Source organism: Magnolia sinica, chromosome 10 (genome assembly GCF_029962835.1).
Source record: "Magnolia sinica isolate HGM2019 chromosome 10, MsV1, whole genome shotgun sequence".
Classification (NCBI taxonomy): Eukaryota; Viridiplantae; Streptophyta; class Magnoliopsida; order Magnoliales; family Magnoliaceae; genus Magnolia; species Magnolia sinica.
In genome coordinates, this window is record NC_080582.1 from 45,699,486 (window position 1) to 45,713,035 (window position 13,550).

Genomic DNA, 13,550 nt, shown 5'->3' on the forward strand with positions numbered 1-13,550 from the left:
AGTGTCAATGCAAAAGTACTAAATGTAATCACTTGCGCACTATCACCAGATGAGTTCAAAAGAATCATATCCTGTGATATTGCAAAGTAAGCTTGGGATATATTAGAAATGACACACGAGGGTACTACAATTGTTAAAAAATCTAAAGTCCAACTCCTCACAACCAAATTTGAAGAAATTCATATGGAGGAAAATGAAATGTTTATGGACTTTTACACAAGATTAAATGACATTGTAAACTCAATGTGCGGTCTTGGCGATAAAATCCCAGAAAGTAAAGTATGTGCAAAGATACTACGCTCTCTTCTTGAACGGTTCAACTCTAAAGTAACTGCGATCCAGGAACTTCGTGATACGGACAATATGAGGGTAGGACGTATAGCTAGGTCGTTTCAAGTTAAACTTTAAAGCTCCTAAAAGTAAATCCATTTCTCTTAAATCTTCTAAAAGTATTTCTCAAGATAACTTGGATTTAGAAAATTCCGAAGATGATATGGCTCTTTTAGCGAAAAAGTTTTACAAGATTTTCAAAAGCAAGAAAATGATAGATTTTCAAAAATCAAATGATAAGAAAAGATCTAAATCTAAATCTAAAAATTGGAAGTCTTTGAAAGATAGTGAATGTTACAACTCCTAAGAATATGGGCATTTTTAGCAAACAAATGTCCTAGAAAGGACAAAACAAAAAGGAAGGGTATGTTAGGCTTACCTTAGGAAGATGAAATCGTCTGATCCTGAAGCTTCTTCTGAATTAGAAGATTCTGAAACTGTGTCGGGCAATGAAGTTAAAGCCCTTATGACTCTAGCCAAGTTCACTTTTTTAGATCATGATAATTCAACTAGTGAGGAAAATTCAAATAGTGAATGTGAAAATGAAGAGGATCTTCAAGATGCTTATAATGCCCTATACAAGGAAAGTTGTAAAATTGTTGTCAAACTTAAACTTCAAAAAGAAAAGTTTTTAAAATTAAAGAATGTTTTGAATCACTTGTTTTAGAAAAATCCCAAATTACAGATTGTTTAGAAAAATCAAAATGTGATTTAGAATTCAAAACCTCCCTGATTGAAAATCTGAAATCTGAAAATGAGAAACTTAAAAATGAAGTATCTTCTCTTATGAGTTTAAAGGACACATGGAGATATGCCCAAGGTGATCCAAAGTTTGAAAAACTATTATCCGGATCAAGAAAATGTAGCGATCGATCCGGGTTGGGCTATGATAAGAATATACCTTATAAACAAAAGAATATTCCTCCTAAGTTTGTGAAAGGAGAGACCTCAAACTCAAAAGGGAAAAGTATTTATCAAGGTTTTTCTAAAAATACAAAAACTTTTCAAAAACCTAAAAGCAGCTATGTTAACTTTAAAAATCAGAATCGAAACCCACTAGCTGAAAAGATAGTTGATTTACTCAAGGAGCTCTTAAAATCTAACTCAGTAAGTCATTCTTACAACAACAGACAGAAGAAGACCAACTATACTCCTAAACCCAAAACAATTCTGAAATGGGTTCCTAAAGTTGACTGCTTGGTTGCTCACACTGCTTTCAAAGCAACAAGCCATTCAAAGTGGTACCTAGATAGTAGATGCTCCAGGCATATGACAGGCGACAAGGCTTTATTCACCAATATAAAAGATATGACTAATGGGATAGTCACATTTGGTGATGGTAGCAATTGCAAAATTATTGACAAAGGTACGGTCCAACTCTATAACCTCCTTTTATTTAAAGATATTTTATATGTTGAGGGGCTAAAACACAACCTGTTAAGCATATCTCAAATATGCAATAACAACCATAGTGTGAAATTTTCCAATCAAGGTTGTGAAATAATAAACAAAAAGGGTTCTGTTATATTAATTGGTTGCAGAACTTCTGAAAACTGCTATATTGTAAGCGATGGTAGCTCATCTAATCAATCGTGCTACATGGTCCATATCGAGGAGACAGATTTATGGCATAAATGCCTTGGACATGTACACTACTGGAATTTATACAGATTGAGCAAAGGAGAACTAATTAAAGGTCTACCAAAGTTGCAAAAAGTAGGTAAAATATGTGGTGAATGCCAGTATGGTAAACAAACTAGGAGCTCTCACAAAAAGGTGAACTCCAATGCCACATCAAGACCACTCGAGCTGCTCCACATGGATCTTGTAGGACCAACCAGAATGGAGAGTCAAGGTGGCAAAAAATACATCTTGGTTATCGTAGATGATTATACCAGATTCACTTGGGTTACATTTTTAAGGGACAAATCAGAAACCCTTGATGAAGTGAAAAAGATCATCAAACGAATCCAAATTAAAAAAGGTTCTCATGTCAGTAAGATTCGTAGTGATCATGGATCTAAATTCGAGAATAGTAGTTTTGAGAAATTCTGTAGCAATCAGGGAATATCGCATGAATTCTCTGTGCCCAAAACACCACAACAAAATGAAATTGTGGAAAGAAAAAATAGAGTGCTTCAAGAAATAGGAAACGTAATGTTAAATAGTATGAAGCTCCCTAGAAATCTTTGGGCTGAAGCAGTGAATACTGCCTGCTATATTATTAACCAAGTTTATACTTGTAAATCTAATAATAAAACGGCTTACGAACTTTGGTTTGATAAGAAGCCTACTATCAAATACTTTCAAGTTTTTGGCAGTAAGTGCTATATTTTACTTCACTGTGAAAATTTGGGAAAGTTTGACACTAAGAGTGATGAAGGGATCTTTTTCGGATACTCTTTAAACAGTTGTGCATATCATGTACTGAACAACAGGAGTGGTGTGATTCAAGAGTCCATTAATGTGGTCATTGATGATCAATTGAATACACCTGCCCCTAGTACAGATAATAATGAAGTTCTTTTAATTAACAAACCAGATAATTCATCAAATCAAGTTAATTCTGAATTAAGGACTATTAAAGATCATCCAACTACTCAGATTCTTGGAAACCCTCTCACTGGTGTGCGCACTTGTAGACAATTAGAAGATATATGTAATTATGTATGCTTTACATTCCAAATTGAACCGGCTAACGTAAAAGAAGCTCTTTCTAATGAAAACTGGATAGTTGCCATGCATGAAGAACTTAATCAATTTATTCGTAATGATGTCTAGTATCTCGTTCCTAGACCTAAAGATAAACACATTATCGGAACAAAGTGGATTTTCAAAAATAAGTATGATGAACTTGAAAATATAATTCGAAACAAGGCAAGACTGGTTATATAAGGGTACACTCAAATTGAAGGCATTGATTACGATGAAACCTTTGCCCCAGTTGCTTGCCTTGAATCAATCAGACTTTTTATATCCATTGCATGCTATAGAAAATTTAAGATTTATCAAATGGATGTAAAGAGTGCCTTTTTGAATGGCAATTTACATGAAGAGGTATATGTTGAAGAACCTACAGGGTTTGAAGACCCTAAGTTAACTGATCATATATACCGTCTTAAAAAGGCTCTCTATGGTCTAAAACAAGCTTGTAGGGCATGGTATGAGAAATTGACTAAGTTTTTACACAGTCATAATTTTTAAATGGGTAGTGTCGATAAGACGCTTTTTGTTAAGAAACACAACAATGATATTCTAATGGTTCAGATCTATGTTGATGATATTATTTATGGATCAACTTGTACTAACATGGCTATTGAGTTTGCAGATTTAATGAAATCTAAGTTCGAGATGAGAATGGTTGGAGAATTAAATTATTTCCTAGGGTTGCAAGTAAAACAACAACCTAATGAAATTTTTATTTCTCAAACCAAGTATGCTTTGAACTTGATTAAAAGGTTCAGATTTGAGAATGGTAAGAATTTTGATAATCCCATGAGTACAACTTTAAGACTCTCAAAAGACTCTACAGGTAAAGATGTAGATCCTAAATTGTATCATAGCATGATTGGCAGTTTACTTTATTTAACTGCCAGTAGACCTGATATTGCTTTTAGTGTTAGTATTTGCGCTAGATATCAGTCTGATCCTAAAGAATCTCATTTAACTGTTGTTAAGCGAATTATGCGATACGTTGCAAGTTCTGCTAATTTGGGTCTTTGTAATCCATATGATACTAGTGTTCAGTTGGCTGGGTACTCAGATGCTGATTAGGCTGGTAATATAGATGACAGAAAATCAACCAGTGGTGGTTATTTTTATATTGGAAATTGCTTGGTTTCTTGGTTTAGCAAGAAGCAATGTTCTATATCGCTTTCCACTGCTGAGGCTGAATACATCGCAGCAGGAAACGCATGTACTCAGCTTGTTTGGATGAACGTATGTTAAGCGATTATGGAATTGCACAGGACTCAATGGTTTTATATTGTGATAATTTCAGTGTAATAAATATTTCTAAAAATCCAATCCAGCATTCGCGTACCAAGCACATTGACATTAGGTATCATTACATTCGTGAATTAGTGGAAGAAAAAATAATATCTGTGGAATACATTCCAATCGAGACTCAACTTGCTGACATTTTCACTAAACCACTTGACAAAAGCAGGTTCAATAAATTAAAGTTTGACCTCGGTATGTGCAATTTATATTGAATATTCTTACATAATTGTAACATATTATATATATGTTTATGTATTTTTGTGGTTAAAATTTTAAATTCGCTGAAAAATATAATTTTTGGCCGGTACTCGACCAGTCGTGGTCATACACAACCAGTCGTGGTACGACCGATCGTGTATTTCCCAAGACCGGTCGTGGAGTGCGCTGACCTCTTTAATTTGGGGAAATCTCTCTTCTTCCTCATTTTCACTTTTCTCTCCAACAAGTCGAGCTATGACTAGTCGAAACCGAGTGTTCGATTCAACCAGGTCAGAGCATTTTGCTTGTCTTTCTTGTAGATTCATGGTTTATTTTCTTCAATTTTTTCATTGGAGTAGTTGATTGAGCTTTTTGGGGTTTTTTTTCTCCATTTGCTGATATAGAAAAACCCATCTCTACTTCTTTGAGATTTTTTGTTTTTATTCAAGAATATGGACTCTAGAGGGAAAAAGAAAAATACTAGAGGTCCCTCATCATATAGATCAACTCCTATTACAAGACGCCATCTTCGGTCTCTAGAAGATGATCCATCTTATGTGCGTGATTTGAGTCTGCATAATGTCATTGTGGAAAAAGCCGTTGATTTAGATCACATCGCTCGTTTCGGTCTCCTTCCTCTTCTCCAATCTGTAGGTTGGGATAACATCCTACGTTGGGGCGGGGCGGCATACCAATCCATTGCGCAGAGCATGTTTGCATGCATATCTGAATTTTCTACTGAACAATTAACTTTCTCTATTGCTACTAGAGAAGGGCCTTTTCCTGTTGATTGTCATTTAATTTTAGGCCTTATGGATATACTTGTTAATGATGATGGTATTCCACCTAGCACTCTAGCTGAGAAAGTTTCTGAATCTGAATAACGTATTTATACTAGAGCACTTTGTAACATGTATGCTCAATGGATTCAGAACGGGAATGCCCTTGCAACCAAATATTTGTTACCCAGATATAGAGTTTAGCATCGTATCTTTACTTCTAATCTGTATCCTCGTTCTGGTAACAAAACAAAACTGACTTTATTCATGGTTCGTATCTTGTATTCTATCATCACTGGTGTAAATGTTTGTCTACCCTCTTTAATATGTCATTTCATCATTCAGTTCCGTATCCATCTAGGTTATAGTGCTCTTCCCTTTGCTTACTTAATGACTGTGTTAGCTACTCACATGCTAGTCGCTATGCCTGTTGGAGAGGCTCCTATTTAACACCTCATTTTCAACAACTCCAACTTAAACAAAATGAAGTTCCGATTGGCTAAGGGCCAAGTAGATGTTGGAGAAGCTGGAGCAGGTGTGAATGAAGAAGAGGGTGATAATCTTCCTCCAGATGATGTTAATATGGATGATATATCTGATGAAATAGAATCTGATTCTGGAAATGATCCTGACTCTGTGCCGTCTGGCTTTGATGAGAGATTGCGTTCTCTTAAGGAACAGGTGGCTGAAATATGTGTAACCCAAACTTCTCAATTTGCTTATATGTATAAGTATAAGTAGCGCGTTACTAAGGGTTTGCACAAAATTTGATCCATCTATTCCTGCTCCTTCTTCAGGATCTGACTGAATGTTTTTATTTGCTGGTCTGTAATAACTCATATACTATTTTGCTTTATCTCAGTTTGTATGACTGCTTTTATTTATCTTTGGACCTGACTGGTTTTTGATATTTGGATGTATGGACTTTATTTTATCTCTTGCTTACTTTGCTCTCCTAATTATCATTAGTATCCTTGTGTTCTTCCTTTGTCATTTTGTGACAAAAAGGGGGAAAAGACTTTTTGAAGCTAATTGGTTATGGATTAAGTAGCATTTTTTTATTTTAAATATCTATGTGTGCTACTCAGGGGGAGTACTAAGTATAGAGGAGTATAGAGGAGACTTGCCTCTAAATGAATGTGTGTGCTAGTTTATGATAACTGGTGCATGATTCTTTGTTGAACATGTTGTGCTTCTCTTATTCTCTTTGAGAGTGTTTTGTCACAAATTTGATAAAGGGGGAGATTGTAACTGCTATGGTCTCATGCTCCTTTAGTTGTTAAATTTTGTTGTGTCAAAACTCTATTTGTGTCTTGTGTTTGTATATTGTTATATATGTTCCAGACACTGTTTCACAAGTGCTTCAAGTTAAGTATAATGATCGACTTCAAGCCAAGTCAAGCCATGTACTATAAACATCAATGTTCAGAGCTACATCAATAAAGAGTACAAGACTCAAGTACATTTCAAGACTCAAGAGGAACTCAAGTTGAAGTTTGATGTCAAGCTTTTGAAGATCTCAAGATCAAGCTACATCAAGTAGAGATCTCAAGCTTTGTAAAGTTCAAAAGTCAACAATTATTTGATAGAATGGAGTTTCAATGTCCATACTTCATGTCCTAGGTATGATTGACCTTAGATTGACCTTAGGGTAGGTCATTTCGGATACATAATTAAAACTATATGTTTATATATGAATTTGGTCTGTTCTAAGACTAGTCTTGGACCTTGTTCGACTAGTCCTAGCACTGGTTCGACCAGTCCAAGAAATTTCACAACCTGTCTTAAGTTATTGAAGATTTTCATAATTTTTTGGTTAGCCCACGACCAGTCCCGGAGGTCCTTCAACTGGTCGTAGGTGTGTTCACGACTCGAACCTCGACCAGTCGTGGGTCCTCGACTCAAACTACAGCGACCTACTCATGCGGTCTACGACCAGTCCTGGGTCATCTACGACCGGTCGTAGGTGGTCCACGACCAGTCATAAACACCCCACGATCAGTCATAGAACGGTTTTCAAAGATCACACTTAAAAATTCAAAATACCGTTGAAGCTACGACCAGTCGAAGTTTCCTTAAGACCAGTCGTAGACGTGATTTCTGCTTCTATAAATTAAACACGAATCTCAGAATTTCATAACTCAATTCAAATAAATTCAAGGCTCCACTCTTAGATAAGTTAGTGTTCATTTTAAGCTACTTTGTGCATAATTAATATTTCCTTTTGTTAGCTTATTTTTATTTGATTTTGATCTACATTCCAATCTGATTTGAAAAGGGGAAATTCTATAATTCCTTCTTCTTGGAATCAAAATCAAATAGAGCTAGCCCATTTGATTTAATTTAAAATCAATTAGAACTTAGAATCATTTTAAGTGAATATTGGACATTGAACGTTGATTCGAACTTCTACTCCGATTGGTTCTTCCGGGCTGCTACGAAAGGAGAAATCCAGGTATTTTACGTTTATGTAAAATTTCTATTCTTTTGGTTTTTGTTTGAAGTTCGCCAGAAAAATCTCATTGTGTGGTTATCTGAGGAGAGCCAGAAAACTCAGAAAGTGTGGGTTTTTGGATTGTGTAAGCCCAAGTTAAAAAAACACAATTGTGAAGGTTTTAGGTGAACCTGTGAAACCTATTTTGTTAGTGAACGCTAATATCCCTTGTGTGAGGATATTAGGAATGGAGTAGCATTCTGTGTGGCTGTTGTGAAACAGTGGGTGTACACATAGGTGAACCACTATAATTCTTTATCTTGTGGCTTGAATGCTTGCTTAAGTTTTATATCTTTTATCATTCAAGTTTGTGGGATGTAAATATTGTAAAATTTACATTTCAAGATAGTGTGTGGAATGTTGTAATAATTTAGATTTAAATTCTTGCAATTTATTTCAATTCCTTACTATTTATTTATTTCTCTTCAGATTGAGTTTTTGATACAAAGGACGTTCTAGAAATAAGGTTGTCCTGCCATAAACCCTTGGTTTTTATGGTGTAAGGTTGTCCTTAAAACTAAATTCATATCAACCTCTCAATACTTGTTTATTAAGGTTGATTTTATTTCAGCATTGTGAATTGATTTATTTTATTTGGCTATCTCTTTATTTTATTCCACTGTTATAATTATAATTTGGCATAGTCCTATTCACCCCCCCTCTAGGACGTATAGCTAGGCCGTTTCAGATGGTAGTCAGAAACTGCTGCTGCTACTGCTGTTGTTGCACCTACTGCTGCTGCATTAATAGCATCATCCGCTCTAGCCTATCAGGAGGCAGAGCGGACTGCGGTATGTGAGGCGTCGAGGCAGACGCACGGTTCTACTCAGGAACCAATGGTGTAACAGGTGGTACTACAGGTGGTGCCACAGGCGGTGTCATAGGTGTCAGCCCAGTAGTGGGGCCTGGGGCCGGCTGAGAATCTGGCATGGTCTCGTAACTCGGACCCAAGCTGGGGTCCATATGACTACCGCTGAGGGGAGGTGCCCCGTCAATTGAATCGCCAAAGGTGAGATGTGCCGTACTCCGTGTGACCTTAGGTGGCATTCCCTATATACAACATAGGGTGCAACCCAAGTCAGATTCAGCACATGATCATACATGCATCCACACATCACACGCATTCAAATTTAAGAAGCTTCATGCATTTCATTTACCAAAATTTGTCACAATACATGAGATGCAGTATTACATGAATCATGAAAGAAGATCCATGTGAGCTAATTTAAACTAGCTTCAAACACTAAAACACACCACTAACCCTAGTATACAACTAAGCCTATCAAGGATATACATAGAAACAAGCAAACAAACAACAAAACAAACTAGAAGACGACTACATATATGTCTAGTCGTCAGAATCCGGTGATGGTGGAGGTGCACCCTTGTCCTGTACACAGCACAGGATAGCCGTCAAGGTGCGGGATACCTTCTTGAATTTCTGTTTCATGAAGGCCTCGTTCTCTTCAAGCTTGGCTCGGGTCTCTCTAAGTTCGGCCTGGACCTGACCGACCTCTTGTTGCAGGGCGGCTTGGCTCTCCACGATTCAAGCCCAGCGGGCTTCTGATGTAGCCCGATCACTGTCATGCCCCTGTGCGGCAGGAGGAGAGCCTTCCTCAGTGCCTTGAGTCTCCCCTTCCTCTTCTTGCCTTACCTCCTCACCACTGGTGTCATCTCCATCGCCATCCTCACCACTTCCTTCTTCTTCCTCGCCACTTTGTTCCTCAACCTCACTTTTCTTGATCTCATCACTTTCCTCTTCGATATCATCACTCTGCTGTGGATCGGCGCAAGATTGTCCATGTTAAGTCTGTGGGCGAACTCTCGAGCAATCTTGCGTATAAGTCGGCCAAATGGGAGCGAGACATCATTCCTAGGAGAACGCGCCATCTAGACTATCTATAATAGGGCGAACATAGGCAGACACAACTTGTCTCCCTGCCCAGCTCTATACAGGAAATCCATCATCAATCGAGTGCATTCTGTATGGTTGCCCCACCTAGGGTACACGTTATACGTGAATATGTGGTGAAGCAGGCAGAAATCATCTGTCATCTCTGACGCCGGGAGGCTTCTGCCTTCCAATGAGCTAATCGGCCGCAGAGGTAGTGCGTGCGGCGATCTCTTTCTTGCGCGTTCTTAAGAGGCTTATTGCTAGCGTGCACCTCTCCACGCGGAATCCCCATGACTCGGGATACCAATTTCACATCGACTGTTACTTCCCGCTTTCCTACGGGAATCTTGAACTGCAGTTGCTCCAGCGATGGGTCCCGCATATGGGCGTAGAAGGCTCGAACCGAGTTCTCACATGCGTGAGACTTACCCTCGAATATGGGACCCCACCCGTTGTCCGCCAGGTGGTCCATCATCGGGTATGACCCAAACAGCCTTTCGTCTACATGAGCTTCAAACACAACCCTACGGCCACCAAACCGATCGTGTTCGAAGCCCGCTAGTAGCGTTCTTTTGATTGAAATTCGGGGATCTAAGTCCCGCTTCAACCTATGCTCCTGGGCGGCGCTCGTGCTAGCTTCGGTGCCCGCCTTCTTCCTTGGACGGGTAGGGCGGGTAGGCTCGGCTTTATCCACAGTAGCTCTTTTCTTCCCCATAAGGGAAAGAATCATGGAGAGAGAGAAAATGGCTGCCACAAGCTCAAAAAGAGCCATGGAAACCCTAAATAGCTTTGTAATGGAGGTAAATGTGGGGCTCTTGAAAGGTAGGACAGAAAGCTACAAACTTGTGCCCAAATGGGTAAGAAGAAAAGAGAAAATCGAAATGGGGGAAGATAGGGTTTGAGGGGGATGAGGGAAAGGGAGTATGCAGTGAAGGGAGTGGAGAAGATAGTGTAAGAGGGGGAGATTTGAGGGAGAAAAATGAAGTTTTTTTTGGAGGTTTAGAGAAATTGAAGGGGTAGGAATGGAGAAAGGGATGCAAATGAGAAAGAAATAGGGGTCCCCACATGATTTGGTGGACCCCACATGTGTTGGGAGGTCCGCCCGACAGGCCCGGACCAACCCGGGTGCAGTCGACCACGGATGGCGCGATGCCGCCGCTGTCCGCTGGACCCGGCGCAGTGCTGCCACGGTTGGGCAGTGGCTACCCCCCTCCAGGGGTGTCGTACACGTGTGAGAACCCCCTGGGTCCCACCGTTTTGTGCAATTTGGGCCCCCTCGGCCAATTGAAACGGTTTTGAATCCCATCTCGCGTGTATTCGCATTTTCGGGTTGGCTTGGGTGTGAAATGGCCCGAAACCTAGTTTAAAGCCGTCATTCGACAGCCTAAGAAAGGTTTGGGATCATCCCACGTGATTTTCGGTGCCTATTGGAGCGATTTCTATGGTCAGTTTCACCTTGGCGGTCAAACGTTTGCCGACGGACGAAACTTAGGACTCCTACATTGTTTCTATGGTTTAGCGCACCCTCCTAAGTCAGAATACGTCGGTGTGCATCATGCGACCATAACCCAGGTCCAGTTTATTCCAAATCATGCTCTGATCCAACTTGTAACGCCCTAAAAATCGAGGGTCGAGCAGGAGCTCAACTCTCGAGTTTCAACGCATCATTTATACAACATAGATAATGATGGTTAAATGTTATCTATATTAGCACATTAAACATGAATGAGATTAAGCCAAAACAACATATCATACTCCAGAGACGATTAACTTAGGCAAGCAGAAGACTGTAATAGATATATAAAATGTATAAGTAATCGTAGGTCTCCAGAGTATGATCATTTTACCAGGTCAGTAATTATATGTAAATTCTCAAAATAAACAAGATGGTAATGTGTAATGTCATCTAGTCCAAAATCCCGTAGCCCTGACAGCGCAACTCCAGGTCTACATGGACCCGCCAGAGAGTTGCATATAGGAGAACTCCTCCTCATCATTGAAATAGTTTGACACTGCTTCATAAGCATCGCCATCACTTGCAGCTAAGACAGAGTCTGGTTGGTGTGTACAACACCGTCCCCGAACGTGGGAGTGAGTGATCAACTTAGTGGAGCTATAAGGCAAAGCTTAACATGTTATTAATTCAACCAAGCAGTAATGATAAAGCAATACAACCAAACATCCCTAAGTACTCTGGTTAATGCAATTATGATATGTATTAATGATGCATGCCCTTGCCTGCACTCCCTCTGTGATCTTCTTCTTACGGTCGCTGCATGCACCCCTTCCTCTGTGCTCAACACCAATGCCAAAGGCACATACAGTGCGATGTTATGAGCATGATTACCGAGTTCTTATTAGTCCTTTTCATATACCAGGATTGGGAAGCTAAGGCACCTCCCTTTATATTATAACCCAAACATTGATCCATCTAGGGTCGTCAATCTAGTAGCCACATACGATAAATGGTTTCCAGGTCGCTACAGAGAGGCTCGTCACCGTCAGCGTAGGCCTGGTTTATACTCTAGTTTACTACGGAAAGGCTCGTCACCTCAACATAGTTTCTAGTGTATGCTCGAGGTCACTACGGGCTCGTCACCTGATCGTAAGCCGACAGCTCGAATACAGTGTCCCATACCACCGTATTCAGCTCACAAGTTTGGGTTGCTCACTAGTCACTATAGGGAGGCTCGTCACCCCAGCGTAGGTCAATAGCACGACCACGGTGTCCCATACCACCATGCCCGGCTCATGAGTCTTAGCAGATTGAGGTACCAAGGTTAAACAGGTTTTGGCACTGGTAAGTTGGTACCTTAGATTCGAACAGTGGCGTCCATACATGGTGAACATACATCGGGCCAACTGGGTTGCTTGACAAGCTCGACTGGTACAAGCATACGTCGAGCCGATCGACATGGAGCGCGCAAGCACTCCGCGTGGCCTAACCACTGTTGACTAGTAGTGTACGACTCAGATTCATCGGGCGTGTTTATCGTGGCTAAGTAGTACGGCCACCTATTGTAAACCATTGCCAATTGCCTGGACTACGTCGTAGCCTCAATCACATTCCAAAGATAGCATTCACGTATGGAAATCCAAAACAGCATATCAATAAAAATTAGGTATAAGTCGTACTTGAGTAATTTAATAAACACATACTACACATAGTATCATACATATACATTTCATCTATACCCCACATAGTAGTAAGATAGGTTTATATAAAGGATACTATAACCATAGTTAAAGGGATTGAGAATCCTATCCTAACACCCTCATTACATGCATTTAAATAAGCATTTTCACATTCAGGCATTTCATCAAACACTTAGACTACACATATAACATGCATGTAATAACTTAGTTAAAACACATATTATAGCAAATCCTTTCACAAAGGAGATGCCACGTATACAACGATCATGCATTTACATTCAATAATCATGGCAAGCATAAATCCATATTCATTCAAGCATATCAACAAACACATGGATTTCACTATATTCAACATAGTTCATATATATGTGTAAAGTGCGGGAAACATCGCATCTAAGCATGTGGTAGCATTCAAGTCAGTCATAAATCATTAACTGACATTAAAAGCCTTGAAAACCATAACCTAAACATTTATAGTCCGCACCTTTCGCCGGTAAACTCGTAACGAATTCAGTTCATTCTTTAATTTGTCGTCTACAGCACAACGACAAGCTAATGTATGAAATAGGTTAACTAATTCATCCTTCACTCTATTTGAAACCCTAAAATATATTAAGGTTAGGTTTTCTTACCTAAAAATGAGATTGGAATCGCCTGAATAGCGATAGAGGAAGTGGTGGATAAGCACATGGAGTAA